We start from the raw sequence: 7,313 nt of genomic DNA, 5'->3' as shown, positions 1-7,313 counted from the left end.
TCCTCAACTTCAATTACTTGTGTTGCCATTTTTTTGTTCCTTCTCTGTTCGCCCCCAATCTCTGTCCCTGGTGGCTGGCGAAGGACACTTATTAGCCCACTGCTGTCCTGTGCTGTGCTGTCTTTTTATTTGGGCATCTTTGTCGCCCTTTTCGCCGCGGTCTTATATTTTAAAATTATGTCAATTTCTTTTGAGCATAAAGCGCGAATATTCAGCGCATTGTCCCATGGAGCTGGATGTCCTAGGAAGAGAAGTTGGCGGCGGCGGACTGTGGGTTGTCGAGCCGCCTGCAAAGGGTCGAACGTTTAAGCTGATTGTGTGTTAATCGCGGTTAACTTGACGGCCGACGCCATAAAGAGGCCAAAGTTTAATTATAGCCTGTCGCTTTCTGAGAAAACTTTTGCCATAATTATTAAGTTGACGGAGCTGAAAACCTTTCTATACCTTGGATTAATAAAGAAGATGTAGATATCAAAGGTCCGGGTTAATCCAAAATGTAGATTTTAAAAACAAAAATATATGTTTAGTTTCTAGTGGAATAAAGAACATTGACCTAAAAATTACTATTAACATTTTGTTTACTAAATGTTTTCCCAGTTTTACTAGATTAAAATTAGTTGACCAACTACAACTTATAATTTTAGAAGTCAAACAAACAATTATAAGAATTACGTTTAATTATGTATTAAGAATCCAAAAGTAGTTTTCTAATAAATGTTTGACTTTTATATATATTCTCATATATTCTCAAGCTTGAAAAGTTTGTGAAACATTAATAAATATTTCAATTACTTTACCCAGAAGTGTACTCAATGCGTTGCTGCTTTTTGCTGGCATCGTAAACTGTCAAAAAAATGTAAATGCTACGAAATTCTCAGCATTCGGAGGAAATTCTACAAATCCTTGCCATATAAAATATGCAAATCCGACTCACTTAGCTTGCAAAATGTTACCCCCCATAGTAGTTTTCAGCATTTTCTCTGCGAGAATTCTTCCCCAGTGAGACGGCGGAGAGACACACCTGAAAATAACTCAATGGCTGCCACAAATTTGCCATTTTTATGCGACTCATAAATACTGGCAGCCATCAATGGGCCCGAGGGCTGAGCAAAGGCTGTCTGTCCAGGGTTAAGGAGGCAAATATGCAGAAGAAACACGACGATGCAGGTGAATCTTGTTGGGGAAATAAAAATAAAGCGGAAGTGGAGTAACATAGCTTGTGCACATCACGCATACGCACCGTGGCACTTCGTGGGCAAACATATGCAAAATCATCGACTGAGTATTTGCATACAAATGTCATACATATGCCTCGCTGACGGTGTGTGTGTGTTTGTGTGTGGCAAGTATTTCTGTTGCAATTTCCGGCTACTATAACCGGAAGTGAAGCTGCTCAAAAATTCATGCAACCGTAAAAGGAGCAAAGTGCGCCAATAAGTAGAAGCAGAAACCAACGCTCGACAGTCGGCATTTCGACGGTTGAAAATTCATTTTTTTTGTTTCGCCTCCCTTTTTGCAATATTTTTCCTTGGCGAAACACTCTTTGCATATTTCCTAGCGACGCCAGAAATCGACGGTCGTCTTTCTCCGCAATTTACATATAAAATATTTTGTGCGAATTACACACACATTCGAGCATCAAGTGCTGGCATCGCATAAATCGTATTTGGCTCTGTATTTTTATTGATTTATGACAGAATTTTTAATAGTTTGGGAAATGGTTATCGATAAATATATTCTATTTATGCATTATTGCATTTCTTGAATCATAAATTTAATGCCACACAAAGTCTTATGATATATGAGAGTGCTAACTCCATTTAAAAATGGAATAAAATGTGTATCTCTAAGACCATTTAACCCGATTTGAAGTTTCCCTTGTTTTTTCTTTATTTATTTATCTGGATAGAAGAGAACTTAATGTTTATTCGGCTTTATTTTACTCGAATGTAACCCGAACTTTATTCGAAATAAATCTTTCATGTTTGCAGCCTTTTGCCACTGAAATCAATTCACTTGTGAACAGAACGACAACCGACTGAAAGTGGAATGTTTGCCATAAGAATTGTTCGGGTTCACGGCATATTTAAAGGGCCCACCATTTTTTCAATTTCGGCCTCAACAAATCAGAGAAACGGAAATAATTAAATTTTTTGGCGTTGGAAAAAATACAATTTTTCGCACGGTTGCCATGCAGGAGGGAAGGCCAGCAAAAAAACAGAAACCATCGGAAAAATGCATCCTGTCGAGAGTGCTGTCCCTGCTGTTTGCTCCTTTGGCCAACACGATGGATGCCTATGAAATGCAGCTGCTGTGTAAAATGATTTTTGCTCCCTCATTCATTAAAAAACAATTAAATGTGCGACACGCGAACTTAATTACACTTTTATGTGGCCGGCTCGGATGACAACAACCATGCAGCCAATGTCGGCTCCACGGGGGAATCTGCCCCCTCATTCACATCCCATCATCCTGTACCATTTGTGGTTTTTAGTGCGTGCCCGTCGTGGAAAACTCTTCAACTTGAATATTTTATGGCCTTGCAACGGCCCACGGAAAGCGGAAAACAGAAAACGGACCACCGACCATGGGCTACATGGGCATCAAACAATTTGTATAATCAACAATTAAAGTGCGGATCGGCTCGTGGCCGCGCATTAAGTGAGCATTGTCTGGACGCCCGCCTCCGTCCGCCTGAAGGGAGATTTTCCAATTTGTACTCGCAGCAAATTGCAAAGTTTTGTTTTGCGGTTGTTTCCATTTCGGCAGGACAGACAGACGAGCGGAAAAACAGACAAGACCCCGCATTTTCGTACCGCTGTTAACTTCAATTGCGCGTTAAAAATCACCCCGCTGCCCCGCGACTATTTTCCCGTCTCAACCCATTAAAACAAGCCCTGCTCTGCGGATCTTGTTGTTATTAATGGCATTAATTAAAAATTAAATTTGTTACAAGCCCGTTCAACGTCACTCTGTCTGGAATTTTGCGTTACATAAATTGTTTAAGATGCTGTCTGAGATTCCATGATAGCTTATGAAATAATTTGATATCCTGTTCATATTTAAGACATTTCGCAATGCCAAGTACATTTTTAGGCATTTGCGAAAATATCAAAACATTTCAGGCAGAAATTTCTCGTTTCAAGCTTTGCATATAAAGCCTATAAATTAAGCCAACGCACACATGCCTTTACGTTCTGGTAAATATATATAAATATGTATATCAATGATACTAACACGCGCAGCTCGTAACCATGGCAGATGTCCATGGTGGCATGGCTCAACATTTCAGGAGTCGAGAACTAAGCTTCGCGGCTTTTGGTTTTTGTCAACGCAAGAAATCCCAAAATTAAATAGAAAATAATTTGATTTATGTGTGTGTCAGACCATTCCAGTGGCTGATTAGCCATTGTTATTTTTGAATATTTACGACCATGGGAATGGGTGAAACAGACATCGACCGAGAAATATGTGAAATGAGTGCAATAACCTCTCATTAATCCAATTAGACATGAGACATCTAGCATCACGCATACGCAGTGTGGACCGTTCCAACACAGCATGATTTCTGCTGCTACTTCATTAGACATCTCTGCTCCTGCTGCCTCAAACGAAGCTTTTATTTATACATTTATTTATCGGACATTTATCATGAAATTACTGTAATAACTTTGCGTGCCATGATTTATGCTGGAAAATTATTTCCACTTGTTTTTCATCGCCCCCCGTCGAACGTTTTCCCACCGCCTTTCGCTTTCAATTATGTCCTGGCTCTTTGTCCTTGTGCCTTGTGTATGGATTTTCGATGATGAAATCACACGAACTGCGGTCAAATCGCACGCACGCTTGGCTCGACAACATTTAGCTAACTGATTTGTCGCCATTCATTGAAGTTGTCATTGTTGCTCTCGGGGTGCTTTTCGGTTTTCTCGGCATTTTTGATGATGACAAAGGAGCTCGTGGCTGTGGAATTTTCTGCTGGTAAGCTGGTTTGTCTTGTTAGCGTTCTGCCCGTCGACATGTGTGAGATTTCCGGCGCTAGAATTTATGGGCCAAGATAAATCACAAAGTTTTTGTATTCAAGTTAGACACCATTTAAAGGAAAACTCTTTTGAAAACTTCTTTTGTTTCAAAAACTTATAGTCTTTGCTGATTTGTTTATTTAATGTATCAAACTAAATTTAAGGCATTGTAGAATAAATAATAGTATTACACTTGTAAATTGGAGCAAATTAGTATTTTTATTTCTTTTATTTACAATTTAAAGTTTTAATATTAAACAAATAACTGATTCTTACAGTCTTTTATTTAAACTTCAAACCTATTCAAAACTCTTTTAAAATATTATTACCTATTACATTTTTTTTAAGTCAACGACATAAACATTAATTGAAATATTAGCCAACAACTTTTAAATTGAAATGCACCTTTACTTCTTTAACGACAATCTACTGGGGCACACTTTTATTATTTATCACTAAATGTTACCTGTACCAAAATAATAATTTTGTTTTGTTCTTCAACTGACGTAACAATAAGTTTAACCATTTCGCCTCTCGCATTTTTTATGACTTATTTAATTATTGTATCGGGCGTATCTGGTGTTAGTGCCGATGTTTCTACCCCCATCTGCCATTAAAATATGGAATAAAAACGCAGTCATTCGTCGAATAGGATGTGGCATCGAGGAACCATTACCTGCCCCAATAAAAGCTGAGTGGGCCTGTCGCCATGTGACTGCGGTAATAACGACGGCATAAAATTCGTAGAAAAGGAAAATCAAAGCGCAAAAAACCAGAGAGAATGATGGAGAGAGGGGGTGTGCCGGGAGTAGAAAACAAAAAGAGAAGCGCCACCAAATTGACTTAATTCCCTATTGTTGTTTTGGGTTTTCCCGTTTTTTCTATTCGATTTGCAAAGGGGGAAGCAAACAGCTGATTTGATTTAAGAGAGAAAGCTTCCAATGCGTTCCACTTCCAGGGGCTCTCTCCCACTCTCCCTCTCTCTATCACTGTAAAGCCAGAGAGAAGAGAGAATTACTTTTGGAGCTTAACCCACATTGCCGAGGAGGTCTGAAGCCTGGCCACCAACGAAGGGCATCTTCAGTCGTTGGAATACACTCGTTCGTCGTGGACACAACTGAAATCGTTGTGGCGCCGGAAATTTGCACGTGGGCAGCGGTACTTAGTTCTTTTCTCTCATCTCCTCACGGTGCGTGTGTAACTGTGTGTCTGTGTGTGTTAGTGTGCCGGACTGCGGATGTGTGAGTGTACCATCCGCAAGCTGTAAATGTGAGCAATTGAAAATGTGTTTCAGGCAGAAGTTCTCCTTTTATCTATGCGAAATTAAAGCGAATCGACAAACACATCTACGTTTTGTGTGTGTGCGTGAAATGTAAATGTATGCCAAGGCTTAAGAATACGTTATGGAGCCGCGTCATCTTCTTCTTTGTCTGCCGCCCTGCGGCATTTCTTCATCTTTATTTATTTTACGCTTTTTCTCGTCTCGCACACTGTTTGTGGCGTAGGGCAGGCGCCCAAGAAGTTTTCACTGAATTAAAAAGAGCAAAAAATTACGATAGCATTTTAATGTTAGCCACATCGCTCACATTCCACTTAACGGTCATTGACGCTCGAGTGCTTTTTATTTTGGGGGGCGCAACGTTGCATGCCTTTTATTTGCACCGTCGCAGCACTACTTGCATGCAATTAGGCTCTTGTAAGTTTAATCGTCGTGGATGGAATAATTAAGCCAGGCAAAAGCCAACGACACCGTAACCCCTAAAAGAAGGCAAACAAAAGTTTCCATTGCTGGCAGTTCAAGTCGTCAAAAGCTAAGACCAAGACTCCAATTACCAACTACTTTTGGTTGACAATTTACTTTGCCATTTTAATTTGCGCTTTTTATTTATAATTATTTTATTCTTCATAGTTCTTTAACAAATTTTTTTTAGGGTATCACTGCTTTTTTTTAAACTTACTTTATATTGAATTATGCTATTTCCTTATTTGATTAAATATGTAGCTGTATATATATATACTGTATTATAGCAAAGGCAAAAAATCGCTGATTTACTTTTCATTTTTAACTAGCAATTGGCTAAGTTTTAGTTTTTTTACTCACAACAAATTGTCATACAAGTAAAGTGGTAATATATAGGTATATTTTAATATATTTATTTTTAATTATTTACATTTCTTACATTCTTACATTCTTACATTACTACATTTCTTATACACTCGTTATTATTTATATAGATGTAGAGTACCATTTGGTAAAAAATTTGTATTATGGATTTACAAAGCCAATAAGATTTTTTTATGTTTGTTGACATTTCATGTTTATTTCATGTTACGTTATTGGTAAAAAGCTAGGTCAGTTAAAACCTGAAAAAAATGGCAGCCAATCTCTAAAATAAATAAGCCTTTAACAACAGAAATGTGTGTAAACAACAGTACCAAAAAAAATATAAGCTGAGAAAAAATCATTGTACAATGTATTAATAAGAAAAAGAGTGTGATGAATCTTTAATAAACATGTTTGGTGGGTCACAAAATCTGCCGAAACGAAATTAAAAACATTGTACTCTTATTTATTAAAGCATTAAACAAAAATATAAAGGAAACGTGATCGTTATTAAATTAAATAAACCCCTCATACAAAAATCACAAAATAAATTAAACAAATTATAGCAAAAGAATCAATTTTCAACAAAGGATCTAGCAACGACAGCGAACAAAAGCATATAAAAGCTGAATTCCGTAAAAAGTAAAAGCAATTCAAATTCACTTTTGAACATGATATGCAATATATTTCGATGCAGGATATATAAAATTTCAATAAAACGGTTTCCCAATAGTGTATACCAGTGAGTGCCTGCGCAACTGTGTGAACACCTACAAACGAAATAAAAACGGAAATATCAAATAAAGGGGAAAAGGATACGCCAGCAAAAGGACTTTCGACTGTCGCATCTGAACAAACGAAAGTCGAGGATTATTTTCGCCAGCAGAGAAAACAATAAAACTGCCAGTAGTCATAAAAGCAGCAGCTATATACATGGATGCGTGTATATAGATCAGTGACTTTCACAAGGTATGTCGTGCAGAAAAAACAATAGCGTTGCTATAAGCTTAAGTTGTCAATTTCACAAAGCTAGGATATGTCCAAAATAAATAATTGTATCCTATTGCCCTGGGAGATCATCGAATGATTTACCCAACACAAAAATTTGTTCAGTGAAGTCTGTTCGCTGCTCAGATCAATCACATTGCTTCCTAATTTACCCAGCATCAACAAAAATAAAACCAATT

General features: G+C 37.6%; 1 protein-coding gene across 1 annotated transcript in view; it reads left to right on the top strand.

The window, feature by feature from the left end:
• The first annotated feature begins 5,139 nt into the window (after positions 1-5,139).
• The window catches only part of LOC108046762 (neuroligin 4-like), a 45,690-nt gene continuing 43,516 nt past the window's right edge, over positions 5,140-7,313 (top strand). Inside the window, 2 exon segments of the mRNA XM_044458990.1 lie at positions 5,140-5,211; positions 6,693-7,095. The gene's annotated coding sequence lies outside the window, so the exon portion shown is untranslated.

Source organism: Drosophila rhopaloa, unplaced genomic scaffold (genome assembly GCF_018152115.1).
Source record: "Drosophila rhopaloa isolate 14029-0021.01 unplaced genomic scaffold, ASM1815211v1 contig_178, whole genome shotgun sequence".
Taxonomy (NCBI): domain Eukaryota; kingdom Metazoa; phylum Arthropoda; class Insecta; order Diptera; family Drosophilidae; genus Drosophila; species Drosophila rhopaloa.
This window is presented reverse-complemented; position numbering and strand designations above follow the sequence as displayed.